The sequence below is a fragment of the Peromyscus eremicus genome, chromosome 14 (assembly GCF_949786415.1).
Source record: "Peromyscus eremicus chromosome 14, PerEre_H2_v1, whole genome shotgun sequence".
Taxonomy (NCBI): Eukaryota; Metazoa; Chordata; class Mammalia; order Rodentia; family Cricetidae; genus Peromyscus; species Peromyscus eremicus.
In genome coordinates this window covers 63,760,237-63,782,430 of record NC_081430.1, presented here as the reverse complement: position 1 = coordinate 63,782,430, position 22,194 = coordinate 63,760,237, and the positions used below count along the sequence as shown (strand labels likewise).

At 47.2% G+C, this 22,194-nt stretch overlaps 1 protein-coding gene across 1 annotated transcript in view; it reads right to left on the bottom strand.

Annotated features, from left to right (window-relative positions):
* Positions 1–22,194, bottom strand: part of Ptprn2 (protein tyrosine phosphatase receptor type N2) — a 749,243-nt gene that overhangs the window by 329,893 nt on the left and 397,156 nt on the right. The gene's annotated exons all lie outside the window — the stretch shown is intronic.

The following is a 22,194-nucleotide window of genomic DNA, read 5'->3' as shown; positions in this document are numbered from 1 at the left end:
TGGGCTGAAGCTTTCCTTTGCCAAAGAAAACAAGTGCAGGGGGTGATAAACCCCTCTTAAATTAAATTGCTCTCAGATTTAAAATGCTTAGAAGCATGTAGATTGACAAGGAGCCAGCCTTCAAAACAAAAGTCCCTGAGGAATCTCTGAAACCCTAGAGACAGAATTTAACCTCCGCTGTGTCTGGCATCCCTAGTCTTCAGGAAAAGCAGAGAGAATAAATGGCCTACTTAAAAGACATCTCACTAAATTGACGGAGGAGGCTCAAACTCCCTGAAGACGTTGCTGCCATTAGTTTTGGTGTGACTAAGGGGTACCTCTGAGCCCCTAGGACTGACTCCCTTTGAGGCTTTGTATATACGCCTCTCCTTGGAAAGCCCTGCTGAATGACCTCTAGACTGTCTGGCTAGTATCTCACATTACCCATCTAGCCAGGTTCCAACAAATTCTCTCAGAGGTCAGGCAGGGAGCTCCTGAAGGGAGAGAGAGAGATGAGGTGCTCCCTATTGTGGCCTAGAATTTTGTTTCTGATCAAAGTCCTCAAGGAGACCTTTCCTTTGAGCCCCAATTGTATGGGTTCTTATCCTGACTTTCCATCTGCTCCTGTGCCTATCAAGGTCTCTGGCACGAATTTCTGGCTAAAACAGAGCAGGACCACTTTGATCACATACAAAGGAGAGTCGTTCTTAAGAATGCTCTTTTATCTTTATGAACCCAGACACTCCCTTCAATCCTCCCCCAACAGATGCCTATGTTAGGAATCAAGAACTGTCAGATCCCTGCTTGTGTTACCATCAAAGTGACAACTGTCCTTGGCCTGGAATAGTCAGTACTTGTGAGGTCCACTTGAAGTCAGGAATGTCTGCATACAGGGCTCATGAACTTGACCAGCTTGTATGGACCACTGTAACATGGGACACTGTCCCAAGAACTCTGCCCTTACACATAAGTCCAGTTGCTTAGGTGTGAGCTGGTGTCCCATCCACATCCCCAAACCAACCTCACCTTGTAGTCTAGATTGAACAAGATCCAGTGGACCTGAAAGAGTCATAGGAGTAATCTTATTTTGAGGTCTGAATGATTCTGGGAGCTTCTTTGGCACACTCGTTCCTTTGTTTACTGGAGTAGCACCTACCACACTTACCCTCCAGTGAGATATTTCCAAGTACTGGACCCGTCGCTTCCACCCCAACTGTACTCAAGCCACAGTCTTCCAGCAGACACAGGTTCTCTGGTGGGTATCCAAGACTTGGTCCAGAGAAATAGTGGACCCCACAGCTGTACCCTCTCTTTGTAGTAAGGACCTACTCAGGCAGGATCAAGCCCACAAGCCTAGGGATTGCAGGACAACTCGAATGGACCACCTCAGAGAACACATGCATTAGAAAAGACACCCTATCTTGGGTAGAACATAAAGTCAGCCATTATTTCAGGAGCAGGGAAGAGGCTGGAATGTTTAAGGAGGGAAAATTCAGAACTATAGGAATGAGTGAGGAATGCAGAATGGATGTTCCAGGAATATGCATCCTCACTACTCAGGAGAGAGTTTGCACTCAGGCCCAACAAGGTCTGCTAGCCCTCTTCCTTCAGATGCGGTCTGAGATGTCCATGGGCCCAATGGATCACCTTCCTGAATGCAGAGGCAAAGTCAAATTCTAGATTTTCCACTTATGGTACTCTTCTCTCTCAAAAATAGCCCCCCATAACTGTAACATGACATGTGTTCTAACTGTTCATATTCCCTAAGTGGAGTCATTAAGTCATCAAACTCAGGATCAGGTAGTTATCCAGAATACTTGCTTTGTGCCAATGGGATATTGTTGGGCAAGTTAAAAAAAAAATGAAGGAGAGGTAGGGCTGATCTATGAAACAGGGACTGGCACCTTTAAAAAGGGCTGCCCCTTGCTTCTGGGATTGTCTACCCCCAGGAGTAAGTGTTACATAATGGCTGGCAGTGGAGATAAGAGTGTATCCAAGAGGGACTACCCCAGGCAAGAGATGGTGTCTGGTCCTGAAAGACTCCTAGGAGCCCTGGTGGACTCGAACCTCTGGGACTCCCCTCCTCTCCCATTGATGTTAACTGTCTCTCTAATAGTTTGTTGGTTTTTTTTTTTTTCTTTTTCTCTTTGGCTGGTGGTCCTCTGTTCCTCGTTAACCTGTAACTTGTGTCCAGGACCCTCAGGATCTCTACTGTCACTCTGGGGTGGGTGACACCAGCTTTAGAGTTCTCACTTCAGATATAGAACCACGATTTTTGTTTGGAACACTCAAGATCCCACACTCACTCACGGGCAGGTGGAGGCTGCTTTAACATTCTGCCTCAGAATCCCTAATGGTTATTTCGTGTCTGGGACCCCCGGGGATCTCTACTTTCACCCTCAAGGCACTGGTACCTGCCATTTTGGCATCCCCACCTCGGGTCCCCAAGTGTCACAGCCTGTCAGTGGCCTCTCACTCTCCAACTGTGACTTCACTTTCCTGCCTGCATGGGTCTTCTTTCCAGAACATATAATTCTTTGTCCATCTCCAGGAACAAACTCCGTAGTACTCTAGCCGACTGCCACCTACCCTTGGATCCGTGGGTTCCTCACCCGTGGATTCAGCCCAGGCAGGCCGAAAATATTAGAAAAATGACCCAAGAGGTGGCTCAGTGGTTGACGTGCTTGCAAAGGTGAGGAAGGACCAGAGTCCAGACCCCCAAACTCTAAATTCTAGGTGAGACAAGGGGTCCCCAGAGCTAGCCATCTCATAAGACTAGCTGTAGCTTTACCCTGAGGCACTGCCCCCAGTAGGCAGCAGGTAACTGCTAGGCAGCTGCCCCCGCAGGCGTGGCCGAGGGGGGACCCCTTAAGACCTGGAATGCGTAGGTGCCTCGCTCTCTTGGCTACCTCATGGTCTTGGATGCCTGATGCTGGTTCTGTGGATCAAGGCAGAGTTCTCCAGAGAACTATCAGACAGACAGACTCCGTGGAATTGCCACATTAACTAACCATATCAGTAAGCTCTGGGTTTGAAAGACACTGCTTCGGCGAATAAGCCTCATCCTCGGGTCTCCATGTGCATACACGCCCGCACATGTGCACTCAAACACATGTAAAAACATGCATACACACACAGAAGTAGAAAAGGAAAAGAATTAGGACAAAGTGCCTGTAGCAAGTGTGTGGTTATCTTTGTCACTGGCCCTTAAACTATGACAAAGAGCTACTAATTGTGTAGCACTTTTAGCTTCTATTCTCAGTCACCTGGAAATGCTCGGTATGGGGGGATTACACCATTCATAAATGGATCGTGTGCTCATAGCCTTAAGTGCCTGCAGATTTTGGTTCCCTGGGGACCCTGGAACCCATCTCCAGGGCTATGAGGTGGAGCAAGGAGGACATTGCTCTTATGGTTTCAAGTCTGCCACCCACCAGTGCCCTGACAGCTTCTCTTTGTACCAGTCACTTTGTCAGCCAACCACCTCTCACAGCAACCTCTGGCAACATGACAGGCCCTCCCACAGCCCTCCCTTTGGAAACGCATAGTTCTGTGAGGTGTTGGGAGCTCTGTTAGCGTTTAAACCCTCAGTAAGTGGTAAGCTCTGCATAAGGCAGTGCAGCTGTTTCTGTCCCATCTCCTCTGCCATGAAAGCAGAAGCTGCTTCTTCACAGGCCAATTTGTTGCCTAACTAGAGAGGTCAGGCCACACCATTCCTATCTGGCAAGTCAGAACTTATTTGCCCATCAGTGCATGCACTGGGAAGAAGACAGACATGATTCTGAGCACGTGACATGCTTTCACAAATAATTTCTATGGAAAACAGCCGTCAGACATAATGCAGGCCCAAGGTGACCTCATCACCAGAATTTGTTCTACTTGTCATTGGACGTATCACACTGCATCACTCAAAATGGGAAAGAAATGAGAGAGTGACACACAGCGGCATGATGTGGAGAAACACAGCATGCTGCAGACCCTCAGCAGGAGAGAGATGGGGGAATCGGTCACCCCTAGATTTGTCCCTGTTATCTCTCAAGCTCTACCCTCCTGTTCTTCCAACATTCTCTATACAACACAGCAGGTACACTGTCCATAAACTGTAAGACAAGCCTGCTCCTGAGAAGACACGAGGAATGTGGAAGTATCCAAATACTGAGAATAAGATTTGGGAGCAGGGAGCCTGTTGCTCAAGTGGATGAGCGCTAGCCCAGTCTGCATCTGTGGTCCCGTCGGAGAGCACTGCAAAGATATGGTCCTGACTAGGAGCCCATAGAGTTGACCAGGTGCTGCAGCCCTGGTGAGAGGAGAGAGAATGCAGACAAATTGGCCCTGAGGGTGGCAGGGGCAGGAAAGGATATGGATCACTTTTAGGGGTCAGAGATGGCACCAAAGGTTATAATCCACAGCCCCAGTGTCAAGTGGAAATCATGGGAAAGGTCCTCCCGGAATGTGGACAATGTATCTGCATCCTGTGAGCACCTGTCATGTGATAGGCACCCAGAAGGTTCTACCATCAGGCGGTAGGTGCAGCTACAGGTGACGTTTGGAGGACACGGAAATTGGAGGCAAATGACTGCCATGGAGTTCAGCTATTCCCGTTTTCTCCATAGATACTGAGGCCCAGAGGGGCGGGGCACCTTTGCTGTCATCACTGTGGGTTGACAGTAGAAAGGACAGAATTCAGATAAGGATCCATCTACCACACATCTCCCCTCACAGACCTCACACACTTTTCTCACTGCAGGCTCTGCCTGTCTATTAAGTCCACACTCCTCAAAAGTGCACATCTATTTCCATTACTTGAAATTCCCATTCACCCCGTGCTGTCTGGGTTTGATATTAAGACTGACTGAAGCAAGTAAGTGGTTATCAATAAGTAGTGTTTGTTTACGAAGGGTTTTCTACGTGTGTGTGTGTGTGTGTGTGTGTGTGTGTGTGTGTGTGGTGCTGGCGGTGGAACCCATGCCTTTAGGAATGCCAGGCAAGTGATCTCTCACTGAGCCACATCCTAGACAGGGCTCTGCATTTTGAAGGCACTCTAAATTTGGAGGAATCTATAGGTAGAAGAGGAAACACTTCCTAACGTGGCAAATATCCATAGAAGCTACCCTCCTCTGGCCTTGTTCATCAATTCTGGAGAAAGTTCAGGTGTTCCTGAGCCAGAAGAGCCAAGACAGCTTTGGGGTCACCCGTGGGAAGCAGCATCAGCTTCAGTGAGGCAGAAATGGGATACTCATGTTCTCTAGTGTCCCATGGAACTGTGTTCTTCTGCTGGAGGAACTGACATTTCTAGCCCCAAACCTCACCTTGTGGTAAGTGAACCATGAAGGTCACATGCTTGGGAAACAGTCACATGGGTCCACTTCCACTTTGATATGTGGATCAAGTATGTCCGAAAATAGAGCATGTAGAATTGAGAGTTAGGGAATCTCCTTGCTACTTAGGATCAGGTCCCCATGGAGCATGCTGGGGCCTAAGTAGAACACATGAACCTCTCACCCACAGGGATGATGATGAGTAGCTATTAACTGGGGACACAGTGTCCTGTCATTATGACCTGAATCTTTTCTGCCCAGAAACAATGGAAGTGGGCACAGAAGGCCCTATAAGAGGAACCCGTGTGCCTATAGAATGCTTCCTTGGTCCACTGTAAACGCGAAGCCCAATGGATGTGCAGGCATGACTCTTCGGTTCCTAGTGGGCCTCGGGCTCTCCTCTGGCCACACAGCAGCTCTTACTCTAGAGCTTGGGGCACAGTTGGTAGAGGATAGGGGCTCTTTCTAGGAAGGACTCATGCTAAAGTGAGTGGAAACCTGCTTGGTTCCCAACCCAGCTGTGCTAGAGGCAGGAGGGGTTCCCTGCCTCCCCATCTTCTCATGCCCAAGGCTGCCTGACTCAAGTCTGTGTCAGTGCTGGGTCAGAGGGCTGCAGGTGGTGACGGCTGCTCCTCTCCCACATGGAAAAAGCCCGTGCTTCCAATAACAGGAAACCAAACCAAGGGAAAGGGAAGTGGGAGTCTTAGCTGAGAAGGGTCCACCATCTTCAGGGATCTCTGGTCTCTAGCTCCTCTGTGTTATTACACCCTTACCTGCTCCCCCAGGACAGGGTCCACAGACAGATCTGGGTAAAGACCAAAGGGCAGGTGTGGCTTCAATCCCCAGTGCCTGAGAAGCTGGAAAGAGGTGCTCTTGTCACACCAGGGACACAGCATCAAGCATCCGACTCCAGCAACAGGGGAGGGTTGGCAGATAGGTCATGCTAAGACTTCTGATGCCAAGTCCCTTGCAGCCCCCTTTCAGCCACGTGCAGCTTACACATACCTCTGAGGTCTGTCTCCCAACTTTGCCAACCCCTTTCTTCTCAGTCCAGAAAACTTTTGCTGGACTTTGTCAAACACAGCCAGTTCTGTACCTCCCAGCTTTGAAAGGCAATTTTCATTTCTTAGCAGAGCCTTCCTCCCATCTGTGAGGTAACATGCAGGCTACCCTTTTGTACAGACAGGGGTGGACATGACCGAGGCATCATTCATTCACCGAAGCCATCCATTAACACTAGGCAGACCCAAGCTCAGAGGGGCCTCAGATGAGTAACTCATTCATGCCACTGGACAGTGTATTCATAAAACCCAACAGATCTTACACTTGACATGAGCCCCAAGGACAATTTCTAAACATGCCCAGAGAGCATCTGTTGGCACAGGGCACGAGCGTCAGGGGTACCAGACACCAGTTCATGCAGCGACGCTCAGGCCCTAAGCGCTGATATGAGGGTTAAAAAAAAAGACATTATCACCTGTCCTCCTCCACCTGGGCGGGGGAGGCAGACTGGCAGGCAGGGAGGGAGCAGGGGCATTGCTGAGTTCACAGTGGGTTGGCAGGGCCTGACTCTGCTCAGAGCTCAGTTGTGGAGCACACAGCTGGACTGTAGAGCCTACTCACTGACCTGACTAGACTAAGAGAGTGCAGCTAGCTGGGTTCAAATCCCACGTCAGGTGTCCAGCACTGTGTCTGTGTTGTCTCGGGGAGGGAGGAAGAGACGGAGGGGAGGGAGAGGAGGGAGGAGGAGGGAGGAATGGAAGGAAAGAGACAGCCGGGAGGGCCGCCCTTCCACACATGCCTCAGACAAGATAGGCTAGCCAACCCTGCGGATACCATTGGTACCTTTTGGTGCCAGACTGAGTCTGGGAGCTGACCAAGGTTCTGGTCAGGAAGAGTGGGAGTATCTTTGGGCTTCTGCTTCAGTGGACATGCCTAAGCTGATTGCTCCAGCCATGACAGGAAAAGATTCCCACATAAACCCAGATGCTCAGGGAAAGTCAGCTCCTGGGATATGACCACTGTGGCATGTTCATGTTTAAGAAAAAAAAATGAAAAAGATATTTTCAAAACCATGGCAAGACGAACCCATTGGCCTGCTCATATTGCCCTGGCAAGGGTCACCTGCTGCTGCTGTCGGGGTTTGGTGTCCTGCAGGCCATGCACAGGCCTTAAGGTCTCACTTTGCTGTCCTTCCCTAAGGCCAATCAGGCAGGTTCTCAGGGGCAGGTTCTGCTGTGTCACGTGCTTACCTCATGTCCCTATCCAGGGCTGGATCACGGCCATCGTGAAATTGGGGCAGGAGAATCTCACAAAACTCCTTTGAAGAGGGGAGGAAGGGCTCACAAGGCACATGGAGTAGTTACCAGACATGGAGGTCCTGGCCTAAGAAGGATGTATTAAGGGAATAATTGCTGGCTCTCCTCTCTCTCTCCTCTTCCTTTCTTTCTTTTCTTTCTTCCTTTCTTTCCTTCTCCTTTCTTTCTTTTCTTCCTTCCTTCCTTCCTTCCTCCTTTCCTTTTCTTCCATGTTGGGAATTGAACTTCGGGCCTCACATGTGCTACACTGAGCTATATTTTCCTCAACAGGAAAGACACTGTGTGAGTGTGATGGGGGTGGGGGTGGGGAGGTAGCTGCCTGCAAGTGGCTGACGGCTAATTAAACTCATTGGGTCACCAAGCTAGTCTTGGGAGGAATCTTTTCTTTTGTCTGTGCCCCTCTGGGGTAATCAGACATTTCTTTGTCTTCCCAGGGAAAGCAACACAGTGGAGAAAGCTTTGTTTTCCTTTGAACCCAGTGACAATGGCTGGTCCCTTCACACATGAAACACTTTCCCCCAGCCAGCTGAAACTCACATTGGGACCAAGGAAGCCTCCTCTTAGTGCCTGGCCCCTTGACCAGCAAAGAATACTTCTGTGGAAATTGAAGTTTTCATGTTCACATCTGAGTTCTTCTGACCTGCAGAATGGCTCAGTGGAGGTCAGAAATATTTTATGGATAGACGGTGGGCCATCAGTGTCACAAGAAGGCCTCTGCCCATGCAGAGATCTCAGAGACCATCCCACAGTGTGGCTGGTCATGTGCCCCAACAGGCCTTCCCTAGGTAGGGGGCAGTTGCAGGGTTTGTACTCTGACCCACATGGATGAGCTCTTGAGCCTTGAGTGCCCTGAAAGGTGGCCCCAATGTTTCTACTTGTTCTTGTCACATGGGGGACCTGCCCACTGGTATTGTCCAGACCACTTGGTTCAAAAGGATGAAATATATGTCTAATCCATCCTGGTTCCTGGGGACTTTACCTCTATCTTCAGAGTACCTGCAAGGTAGGACTGTTCTCTAGGGGTTTCATGCCAGTCCAGGGAGAGTCATGGAGAAAGCATCAGAGAATGAGTCAGGATTCATGCTGGTTCCATAAGAAGTGCAAAGCCTAGCTTCCATGAACAGGTACAGAGGGTGGGAAACCATGACACAGCTTGTGCATCTGTACTGTAGGTCACATGTCTGTGGCATGGCTCCCACATCAGTACAGTAGCTTACCATTTGTGACATGGCACACTCTCTGTGACGTGGCACACATGTCTAGGACATGCTTACTTCCCTTACTATGTCCGTGACAGAGCTCCTGTATTTGTATGTGGCATACCACCTGCCACATGGCTCATACATCTGTACCATGACTTGTGTACCTTTGATGTGGTTCAAGTGTTGGTGATGTGGGTCATGCATCTAATCTACACCTGTGTCTCTGATGTGGCTTGCACACCTGTCTCCACCTGTCCCCATCCTTCTCCCAGGTGTGGCGCAGGTTTGGATTCCCAGCTGCCACCTCCTGATCCTTTCTGAAAGAGACACTGAAGCTGGTGAGGTTTAGAGATACGAGAGACCCACAGCATCTGTGGGAAATGGAGAGATTACCGAAGTTCTTGGCTCAAAAGTCACCAGTTTGGTGTAGCATATGCTCGTGGAGCAGCATCTCATGACTGTTCTCCATCAGGCAGATTCTGACATCCCAAGGCCGTGTCTGTATGGAGGGAGTCTGAGACGCTGATGGGTCATCTGCTTAACCCGATACTCTGGGGTTTGGTTCATTGGACCACATTTTGTGACTGACTTACAGAAAGGACCCCAGCAGTTCAGAAAAGTTTATTTCCTGAGTGTTCCTGCTAGCACACAGTGCTTTACAAGAGGTGGGTGATCGTTGCAGCAGATCCTAGGGTGCAATGGCTTGTCCTGACTCACCCAGGTTCTCAGTGTGGAGGTAAGTGGGAGTGATGCTTTCATTCAGCCAGAAGGTTCCATGGCAGAGCCATAGGCCCTAGCACTTGCCCTCCTATCAGTCTTCTCTGGGCCTGCAGCTTGCACACAGAACCACAGCACCGCATGCATAGGGCAAATGCCGACCTATGGCCCCGACACTCTACCCGGCCATGGTCAGGGTTTCCATCCTCTGTGAAGGCATCTCTGGCTGCCATGGCTGAAATTCTTAGCATGTGACTCACTCTTCTCATTCTTTTTATTACTTTCTATCCTTGAAGACATTCAAAGACACATTTAATTCACCCCAACTAACAAAGCCAGACCTCTCAATATCAGAAGTGGTCCCTCAATGTCCCTTGACTAACTACCTGGTCACGGCTGGCTAAACCCACTTGAAATGTGGGCAATCTGATGAACTGAGTGTTTGACTTAATTTAGACTGAATAACTGTGTGTGACTACTGGCTCCTATTTGAACGAGTCAGGCCTAGAGCCTGGTCCACTGTTCGGGTCAATCCAGAAAGCATTTGAAGCAAGGACCATTGCTCACTGCCAGAATGTGAGGATGTCATGGTGCACTGGGAGTATCCACAAGCCATTTGTGGCAAAGATGCTGCTGATGACAGGTATATACATCCTGCCACTGTTGGATGGAACTAGAATCCCAGAGGCAGGGGCCTCCCTCCTCGGGCGCCATGAGGGAAAGGGAGGTTGAGAAGCAGGAGGAACAACGTGCATGAGACATGCACACCCTCCCCCACAGCTACAGAGATCACGGGGCTAACCCGCCCACTCCACAAGAAGAGTCAATGCCGTCAGGACATTGAGTGACCTTGGACTTTAGAAATTAAATGCTTTGTGCTCTAGCCTACCTCTCAGGAATTCAGGAACTACAGTGCCCAAACCACCCAGGCACCCATGGGCCTCCAGCACTGCTCTGCTGAGCTTGGCTGTCTTGGTGCATAGCACACTGTCCCAAAGGCTGCCTGAGTACTGTGCCCTGATCAACTAACAGCCTCAGTTCCCTAAAGATCCAGACGGAAGTCAAGGAGTTCTGTTATCATGGTCTGCTGTGACTCCTCGTCCTTATCCCAGAACAACTCTCTGCCCCAGTGTGGAAGCTTGTTGTAGATAACAGCGACACATCTATCGTACGCTCTGACACAATTAGGCAGATGACCTTATTTGGCTGCAAATGCTAATTCTAATGTCCGTACCCACAGCCCAGGCTCCTTTATGTAGCTGCTTCTCAGCAGCCCACACAAGCTCGTCAGTGGCTGAAAGTGCCCAGGATAGCATTCGCTAAGAGAAGGGCAGGGCCTGAGTACAGCACCCACGTCTTTGCCTGGGAAGCAAAGCCCTGCCAGCACTGTGCCTGAAGACAGGTGAGGAGGAGACAGCCCACAACTGGTAAGGAAGCACAAATGCCCAGTCCATGGTTGGCAGGAGCCGGGACATAAGCAGAGGGGGTGTCCAGAGGTCAGAGTAGAACCAGGAGCCAATCACTCAGCCTTTCTTGGGGTAAGAGAGCTAAATGTTAAGTCAGAAAGCCAAGGGGACCAGGCTCTGACTCCTGACCAGTAGCCTGACAGGAGTAGGTATAGGTTTTTTAAAAAATAACTGCCTGACAAAATAATTAATTTGGTTTCCTTATGGCATGGAAGAGGGGCCTATAGAAAATCTGAATCCCCACCTGGAGCCAGTGAGAGTGACTAGGCAATACACAGGTTCTGCAGTCAGGCTCCTGAGGCTATGGGTTCTGGGCAATCCTTGGCCAGCTTGCAAGAAAGCAGAAATGTTCACCTCCCTGTGCCCTGAACTCCCAGGAACATTTAACCTCGATCACATCCAACTGTGAGTTCCGGTGCTGAATTAATACACAAGCCTACAGTTTGAGCTTAGTGCAGGTGATTATTAAAGTAAGTCCACTTTAATTGAATTCTGAGACTTCAGGCAGTTTTGGCCAGACTATGTCCTTCCTCCCTCTAGAGAGGGTTGTGCTCAAGGTAGACAATCCCGCTTCTCACGGTGATGGAGTATTCAGGCCAAGGTCAGGTCTGACTTGGGTCACAGATGACCTGGGTTCCATGGAAGACAGTGAGCTGCAGCCATTATGAGCACAAGGCACAGACAGTACACAACCAAGCTGAGGACTCAACAGTACCCCTTCATATGCCACAAGTGTCTGTCTGTCCATCCTTCTATCAGGTTCTCTGACTTCCCAGAGTGTCCTAATGACTCCCACAGGGTTCTCATGCCCTTGTGCTAGGAGGGTGATAAGCGGTGTGACCACCACAGAGCACTCTTGCTTTGCACAGGTCAGCAGCCATCCCTGTTCACCTGCCCCACCCCCACCTGTCCTCAAGCTGACAGCCAAAACATTTCACAACTCATCTCCTGGTGACATTGGTCAGTTTGGCTGAACATACCCTGCCAAAGCCTCTTCCTGGACCCAGACTGTATTTCTACACACTGTTGTCGATCCCATGTTCCCATTTCTTTCCCATGTATACAGTATGGTATTTGCTCCATGTGGACTTTGGACATGGGGATGTCACGGAAGCTAGACTGCTGGGCAAACAATGGGGGAATTAGTGAGTCCCTGGTCCATATTCAGACCTAGAGATGGAGTTCCCTTGCTCCCTGGGTGGAGGAAAAGCTCACCCATGTGACCACATGTCCCTGAGTCCCCACTGCGTTCACGCCATCCGCCCGAGCCAGGGCTGGGAGGAGTTCAAGATTGACACGCTGTGTTTGATTTCAGTTGTTTTCCCCAACAAACTCCAGCCTTTGATTTTCCTTTTTAATTAACTGCTTGCTTCACTAATAAAACTGCTTTCTTTTGCCAAAGGATAAAATCTCTAGCTTCAGCCAGGGGAATAACCAGGGAATTAAAACAAAAGGTTAACATTATTACTTCAAAAATAATAACAAAGGTGGAGGGAGATTGGGTTCCAAGGCTGGCTTCACCCATTCCTCATAGAAAGGAGGGTCTCAAAGCACATCTCAGGAGCTGACTTAGTGTCTGCCGGACCCTGAAACACATGTCATGTAAACACTGGTGCCTTTCTATTGTGACCCTTCCCTGTGTTGTAACTAGAGGCAACCTGATGCTCAGGAACTGGTCTCCACCAGACAATGCAACTGATTGTGGGGTTCAGGGCTGGAGGTAGGGGTACTGCTAAAGTAATGAGTGGGCATAACCATGTACTTTATAGTACAGTGGGAATCACACTTCAGGCTTGTTCACAGCAACCCTGAGAAATGGCTTTTAGGATATGTGTCTGTATATGGAAAATCTGAATCCCAGAAATTTCACAAAGTTGTAGAACCTCACATAGCCACACAACCCAGAGCCAGAAAAGGCAAATGAGTAGTAAAGGCAAATGACTGGAAGCTTCTTTCACAGGAGTCATGTGGGCATCACGAGGCTCCCAGAGTCCATGGAGACCCCTGCAGGCTCAGAGGCAAGAACAGGGTAAAGGCATGTTTCACAATGCAGGTGTTTGCTCTCCCCGGAGATGTGGGGATGCTCTATCTGGGAGTACTGATGATCTTGAATTTGCTGCTTCTACCTCAGTTTCTTAAACAGTACTGAAACTACAACCACACTCATCCTTCAGTAGCCACAGGAGGTAGTTCCAGGATCCCCAGGATACTGAACCCCTAAGATGCACAAATCCATTTCACAAAGAGATGCAGTGCCTGTGTATAATCCAATACAAGTGCTTTCAAGTCCTCTGGATCAATCCTCCACCTGATATAGGAACACAAGGCCAGCAGCTGCCACACCATGGGGTTTAGGAAGTATCAAGAGAAGAAACAGCTATTCATATTCCCTGCAGGGGTGATTTCGTTCCCTAAAATCTCCCATCCCTATACAAATTTGGAAGATATGGAAGGCTGGATGTACTTCTGTGATGAGATCTGTAGGAACATGTATTCACATGCAGCATGTTGGAAAGTATTGGCCATGGCCTTTCAGAATGTTGATGTGGCGCTTCATGACCATAAGCTGAGATGATGCCCTCAGCAACCAGTGATCTTGTCATGTATGAGGTCATCACAATACAAACACAGACTTTGACTCCCCCAAACCTCCTGCCATAAGTCAGACATGTCTGCAAGGATAGTGCCTGAGTAATTTAGTCAATGGCTACAAACTGAGTCACCACAGAGGAAAAGTGCTATCCCATGGCCAATGCTGTCTGGTTCTTCGATACTGAGGTAGCAGCTGTGATTTTCTATCAATTGTCCTTCCATGAGAAATGAAAACTGGTGGGTAAGAAGCCATAGTTCCAGCCATGAGGCAGCATGTGCTTGCCAAAGAGTGTCAACTCAGGTCAGAGCTAATGAAACCATCCCACCACTGCACAACCTCTCACTGCACAGGGGCAGTGAGTGTGGCACAGGGGGCAACACCACAGTCATTATTAACTCAGCCATTTGGGAGGCAGCTCAGCTGAGGACAGGATGGGGAAAAGCAGATGCTTTGATGGGTGGACCTAGGAACTTCACAGGAAGTTCTATATTTATATCTATATCTATAATCTATAAACCTATACCTATCATTTACCTATCTACCTACCTACCTCTATCATCTATCTACCTATCTACTTATTTATATCTATCATCTATCTATCTATCTATCTATCTATCTATCTATCTATCTATCTATCTATCTATCTATCTATCTTTCTATCTATCTATCTTTCTATCTACCTACCTACCTCTATCATCTATCTATCTATCTATCTATCTATCTATCTATCTATCTATCTATCATCTATCTATCTATCTATCTATCATCTATCTTTCTATCTATCTATCTTTCTATCTACCTACCTACCTCTATCATCTATCTATCTATCTATCTGTCTATCTATCTATCTATCTATCTATCTACCTACCTACCTACCTACCTACCTACCTACCTACCTACCTATCTAATCATGTCTGCAGTTTAGTATTAATGGAGTTCAAACCGTTTTGGCATGTTAAGGAAGCACTCTGCTGTGAAGCCACATTACAACTCAAGCTTGGGATGTGGGGACAGGCTAGAAACCAAATTTATCAATCACCTTTATACCAGAATCAGGGGCCCTACACGGCCCATGCAGGCTTAACAATAAGGTAACTGTGCTAGGAAACTGAGCAGCTAAAACGACAGTTGCAGCGTTTGAGTCTTGGAGAGCTGAGGAAGCAGCATTGCTACCTGCCCTCCTCCTTCCAGGGATGAAGATGTCTACCAGGAGAAGGAGGTCTGTATGTGAGGTGCCTTCCAAGGATATGCCTCTGAGAAAGTCAACAGCTACCCAAAAGTGCCTCTGAGGATACATGTACATGGCTTGGCTGAGAGAAAAAATGCACCAGGCCACAGCTACCTGAAGACCTGGATTCTCTTTGATGTACCCAGAGTGGTGAGGTCATACATTTGTGACCTCACAGAGAGGTTGCTGGCATGGTCACTGGTGTTGCCTAGGCACAGAAGGCAGCAAATGTTTACTGTAGAGGGATAGGATTCAGAAGCAGGAGTGAGTGCATAGAGCTGTGTTGTTGGTGGGACTGTTCCCCAGATTATTGGGCTCAAGGTCATATAGACCCTTAGGGTATTGTACTTGGAGGCAGAGGCCTTGAAGTTGGCAACTGAGGCACAGTTTGGTCCTTGAGACATCCTTGACTTAACAGAACATGTGGTATCATAAGATCTGGAAATAGTAGGGAAGAGAAGGACACCTCATTGGATCATGCAAAGATACAGGAAAAAGACACCCTCCACAAGACAGGAAGAGAGACACTGAGAAGACCCATATAGCATGCGTTTCTCTAGGACTCCAACCTCTTGACTGCAGGAGGATGCATTCTGCTGTTTACCTTACCCACGTATGACACTGGCATCAATGTCTGTGCTGACCAGGGTATGTAGGAAAAGCTTCAAGGGTTCTGCTGTCTGGGCTTCCAAGAGGACCTCACTTCTGGGAAGCAACAGTTTTCTATCCATACTCACAGGCCCTCCCTGGCATGGCCACAGCCTGCATATGACAAGGAAACACTTTCTGGCCCTCTTGCCTTTCCTCTAGTATTTATACTATTTATATTTTATGTGTGTGTGATTGTGTGTGTGTGTGCATACGTGTGTGTGTGTGTGTGTGTGTGTGTGTGTGTGTGTGTGTGTGTATGTGTGTGTATGTACAGGTACATGCCTATGTGTGTGAGTGCACTCAGAAGCCAGAGATTGACATCAGGTACCATCTATCATTCTCCACATTAAAATTTTTTCAAACAGCCGGGCGGTGGTGGCGCACGCCTTTAATCCCAGCACTCGGGAGGCAGAGCCAGGCGGATCTCTGTGAGTTTGAGGCCAGCCTGGGCTACCAAGTGAGTTCCAGGAAAGGCGCAATGCTACACAGAGAAACCCTGTCTCGAAAAACCTAAAAAAAAAAAAAAAAAAAAAATTTTCAAACAGGGCAAGCCTGGGCTGTAGGCTAGTACTAACAAAACCATCCTATTACTTGCAAAACCTCCCACTGCTCAGGGCAGGCAGGCACAGCATATCCATCCTTTCATTTGTTCAGTCACACAGGAGGAAGTTCAGGTGAGGGCAGGATAAGGTAGAATCAATGCTCAGTCAGTTTGAAAAGCATGGACTTGAGATTCTCCTTGTAAAAAGCTCCTGCTTTGTTTTAATCGTTATTCACATTTTATTTGTCTCTGTTTTTGTGGTACTAGATCTCAAACTCAAGCCTCTCACATACTAGGTAGATGCTCTGCCATGGAGCTGTAGCTCGACTAAAACTTAATGGTTGTGAGGAGATAGGTTGGAATCCACCTCTGTACCCAATCCTAAGGGCAGGAGATGCAGCTCACCCTGCATGCTTAATGCCAGCAGGGGAATGTTCTGGAAAAACAACAGCTGAAATGATGGTGCAGACATAATTTCCACTGTGTTGAGCCTGCTGCCATGAGCAGCTGGTGGTCATGCTAGGTGGCATGGCTTCGTTAGCATGAACCCAAGCTCAGGCTCCCCAAGCTCAGGCTCCCCTTCATTACCACACATATGCGCACGCGTGTGCACACACACACACACACACACACACACACACACACACACGCATGCACACAATGAATTATTGATTCCAATTTCTGGCCTCTACGTGCACCCACACATACAAGCCATTTGAAGCCTTGCACAAATCCTTAGGTGAGGCAAAGGAAGCAGCATTGCCACCAGGCCTTAAGGTATTTTCAGGACGGGAAGATCCATAAGAGCTAGACGTGAGGTAGTTCCCAGGGATTCAACTCTGAGGCAAACTTCTGGCTGCTCTTTCTCCTAAAGCACCTCTGATGACAGATATGCACGGGGTGAAAGAACACACCAGCCCGGGAGGACTTGTGTGCCTGTACAAAAATCATGGATCCTCAGTCCAGAGGTCATGGACGGTGATCACATCCATGGAAACAGGTATGGTTGTGAGCTAAGAACAACACAATGCTCACTGAGGTGGGCTGGGATTTACAAGTAGGCACAGGAGGGAAGAGAAGTTTGGGCTATGCGACCTGATCCCAGTCTCTTGGGAGCCACACTGGGGCCTTGAAAAGAGTGGCCCAAGTCCCTCACCGATATGCACACTGATGCTGAGGGAGCGTCTATAGCACCCTAATACGAAAGGCTCTCCACTGTAGCCTCGGTCCATGGGACCCCACCACCCCCTACTTGACAGCACCTGTATGTATACCATTAAGTCTACTGACCTTCTTTTGCATTTTATTTGACCTCATATGTAAATATAAACAACATAGAATTTAAAAGCTTTGCAATCTATTCCCTTTTATAAATAATGAAATTTCTTATCGGTCGTCTCTGAGGTCTTTTTGGTGAGTTAGTAATGCTTGGTCACTGAACCACATCCCAGCCATACGAGCTGATCTTTCAATGTGTTTATCCTCCACCACATTTTTATCTTTAAAATCCTTATTTCTGCTCCTTTTCCCACATTTATGACAGAGGATCTGAAACCCCCAGCTTTGGCCTATTGCAGAAAGGCTCGTTATAATGGTTACGCAGTGAGTATCAAAGTGTGAGTACCGTACCTCCCACATCCTTTTCTCATTGAGTTCTCCATCTCCGAGAAACTGGCTTGGAGGTCACACGGAGCACGCCCATCCAGCTGCTCAGAGCTCTTGCTAAAGGGCAGTGCAGCTCTGGTCATGGTATGCAAAGTTCACATTCTTGCCTTGAGTTGGAAGAGGCAATGTGGACAAAGTGGCTACACCAGTCTGAAAGTCATAGGGAATACATTTTCCAAACAGAGTGGCTGGTCAAAACCACTTTAGATACAAAAATCAGGCATCATGACCAGAAAGGCCAAGGAACATATACATTTTACAAAGTTTACCCTAAAATGTCCAATTTTTTTTCTGAAATTGATACTTTCTCCTTTCACAATATTGTTTTTTGGGCTTTTATCAACCCTCTGAGACTCTCTCTAGTGATAGGTTCTTAGAGTTAGAACAATAATCCTGAACAACAAAACCCCACATTGTGGCTGTCAGTGAATCCTCATATTTCAAAAGCTTTATAAACTGGCCATGTTGGGTTTGAAAATTCCTTCCTTGGAAAATGTGTATTTGTCCAAGATACACACAACAGCTCTGAGGCATAGCATGCTCATTACCATGGTGACTCACCCCTAATCCAAGTTCTCTGCCAGCCAGATATTTCCCAAGGTGTGCACATTCCAGGCAGCTTATTGGTAGCAGCCACAGAAAAGAGGACAGCATACTCTAAATGTAATAGAAGTATGCCGTATATAGCTTACAAACATCAGCAAATCAAAATTATAATAACACTTGTGATTACAAGGATATGACTCCTCAAGATAACTGGTTAATCTTAATCAAAGCTTTGAATATATTTTTATTTAATAATTTATTTACAAATTGATTGACTGATTGGACTTATGAATAAGGAAAATACCCACCTATGAGCTGGTAGAAAACACTCTTAGGTCCTGTCAATGCAGCATCTGGACTTCTGAGGCTGTCTCTGGGGAGCTGCCTGTCATATGCATGCTAATGGCCTCCACACAGTCTTGGTTTCTCTCATTCTCCTCTTGACTATGCCAGATAATTTTATAATTCCCTCATGCTCCTTCTGCTCTTCCCTACTGGCCAGTAACTCAAATCTAGGCTGAACTGAGTGTGAGCAGACACTCCTATTGATTACCCCAAGGTAGGACATCTGGATGAGCAGTGGGTACCTGGGCTAAGGTTGTGAGCTATAAATTCTGGGGAGGTAGGCATGCATGGGGAATAATTTGGCAACCTGGGACTCCATTTGGTTTGAGCTTTGTACATATTCCTCTTAACAATGTGCTTGGCAACCTAAAATTCTTTTTGGCATATAGTGTGTACCCACTCCTACCGAAATATACCTATCCACCTGCATGGAGCTTCACAAACACACCACATCAAACAATGGGATAAGTTTCTTCTCACCATAACGATAAACTTATACATAGTCTATTCAGTTGTACTCCACTTTTGTCTAGGTATGAAAACAAGAACAACAATCTGGCTTGATATACTTTGGTGTGCATATGCAAAAGGCATAAAGTGTCCTCAAAGTGCATGTTTAAGGAATCCTGTCGTGGGTACCTGTTCCACCTATGACCTTGAACTACCAGCCCCTAGGACGTGGCCTCAGGGCTAGCTTAAGTTGAGGGGCATGTATGACTGGCTTGCTCTCCTTCGTGGGCTTAGATGGTGCCGACTGATTCAGGAGGCAGGGACAGCGTGGGACAGAACATCAGCCTTCCAGGACTCTGAGACGATCTTGCCTATTCTGTTTAGTGAGTTGTTCTCCCTCATATAATTTTTATGTTCCTTTACCAGTCTCTGTGGCTCATCTGCTGTAGAATCCTGCTCCTTCTGACATCTTACACCTATGCACATATAATTTCTATGTTCCTTTATCAGTCTCTGTGGGTTATCTGCTGAAGAATCCTGCTCCTTCTGACATCTTACGCCTTTGCACAACTAGGAGTACTTATGATTAAGTGTTTAGTACGGAATTGGTTATATAACAATCTGTCAATCAAAGAGAGAACCACCCAGCCTATGCCCCTTAGCAGCCAAACTGCTCCCCTTCTTGAACTCCATAAAGGAAGCCCCAAGCACGAATGGAAGCCCTTAAGCACCTTTTCACTCATGTAGCTTGCTCTCATCCACTTTTCTTTTATTTAAAGACATTTTTATACTTGTGTAAGTGTGTGTGCCTGCATGAGCTATGTGCACCATGTGAGTGCAGGTGCTCACAGAAGTCAGATAAGAGGGCACTGGAGCCCCTGGAACTGGACTCTGAGCAAGTTATAAGCCACCCATGTGGCTGGTTAGAACCAAACCCAGGTCTTCCCAGGAGCTGTACGTGCTCTTAGCCACTGAGCCATCTCTACATCCCTTGCTAACATTCTTAACAATGTAGCTGATTTCTGCTATTGCTTTGCTTTAAATGAAGTTACAAGCTGTGTGATCTCTTATTTCAGTTCCTTGAGTGAGATGCAAAGAACATGAAAACATCTAGTCAGATTTTAACCACTGGTTCAATTCTGTTGTTTTCTGGCTTCTGTTGCAAGGGAACAGAAAACTCTAAGTGGTAGTTGGAGCATCAGAATAGGCATGGGTAACATCTCAGATCTGGTCTCTTCATGGATCATAATGTAGCTGTTATGGTAACCTCCAGCTATTGAAGCTTTGGGCCCCCCTCCCATTTCGTGGTAGCACTAGATAAACAACAACTTTGCATTCCTTAGAATTTAAATATCCTATAAAAGGTAGAGGTATCTGGGCTTTGTAGAAGGCTATTAAAACACAGCTACATCTTCTTGGTCAGAATAATAGAACCTAAGTTCTATCTCTGGCCCTGGGTAGGGATATAACAGCCAAGCTGCTAAAACCTAGAGTCATTTCAACTGGGCCTGTCAATCACCTGGCCAAGGGACCACCCCTCTGGAAGGTTGATTCCCTTAATGAGGAGATAGGAGGAATAATTATCCCCTTAATGAGATAAAGTACGTTTCCTTCCCCCAAACTCCTCCTCAGGACAGACACTTCTCTCGGGCAGCACTATGGAGCCTGTGCCATATGGCTTGCCTTCACCTTCAAACAAAACTTTTTTTTTTTTTTGGACATTAGCCAAAAGATAAGCATAATTTCCTTGGAATTCTGGGCTTGCTCACTGTTGCCGAAGCCCCTCCCCCACGCCCACTGTCACCTTTTGCCACGTGGTTTCTTGTCTACCGGGGTCTGCTTGCTCAAAGTTCTGGCCTAATGCACAGGTCAGGACTTTCTCTCTTCCTCTACTCCATTTTCCTTTCCTGGAAAATCCCAAAATTTACAGCTTGCCTGGCCTTTCTTTCTCTCAAAGCCTGCTAAAATTCTCCCTGAAATTCCTTTTGACTCTGTTGCCAAATGTTTTTCTCACAATGCAATTTTTGAGTATTTCCTACATGTGTGATGTCTCCACACTATCTCCCCCCCTCCCCCCAACTCCCTCTAAAATTCAAGACCTTTTCTTTATTAGTGTGGGTGTGGATGTCCATATGTGTAGCCTGCTGGGTCCATTTAGTGTTGTTTGTACATATATATGTTCAAGGATGTTTCTAAATTATTTTATTGATGAAGCCATAAGTACCAATAAAGGTGATTTCCATTTTCTATGTAACAGAGTTACAGCATCAGCTGACAGGTCACTCTCTGGGAGCAGGAATAAGGAAGCGAAGTACAGACAAGGGTGCCCGCCTGCTCCCCACCCCAAGCTCATTGGCTTTGGCCAAGTGGGCAAGCTTAACCGAAGGGACACTGGAAAACGGTTTCCTATTTGGAAGAGGCGACCACACGCCCAGAATGAATTCTCCTTTTGTTATCTGTGATCCATCTGAAAGGCTGATTAACTGATTAGAATTTTAACAATTATAGAGAGGTTGGAATGCTGCTGGTCTAAAGCCTAATTATAATTTACCTTAGGCTATCTTTAGCTCCCTTAATTTATTACCCTTCTTTGTATGTGTGGTAGTTTGCATGAGATGCCCTCCACATGGACCCTCTCCTCTTGCTGCCATAAGCTCCAAATAAACCCTTTCTTCTCTGAGTTGCCTTGGTCATAGTGCATTACCATATTTTCACAGCCACAGATAAGCAGCTAATACAACATGTGCATTAATGCCATTGTGATTATGAGGTAAGTCTTTTGGACTATACAAGGACCTCAGCCTCCATCAAATAAAGGCTGAGAATGTCATCAGACAGCATCTGAGGCCTACAGCTGAGAAAGTCTTACTTTCCTATACCCCTTCTTACCTGGTGTTTCCACCAAGATATTTGAGAAGCATCTTGATTTATGAGTTTCTTTGTTCTATTACTATAAAAACATGATGATACTATCACCATGATAGAAAATGGAGTTTGTGGTAAACAGAATGTGTTACTGGGACATGGTCACTTGTATTTGGCTCTAGAATAAACTATCTCATCTCCTTTGAGGTGAGAACTGTGTTTTAGTGTTGACCCCCCAACCCTTAATTTGTTAATTACAGACAAATCTTACAGACAACTAATTTTGCTACTAGAAGAGAATCTGAGGATT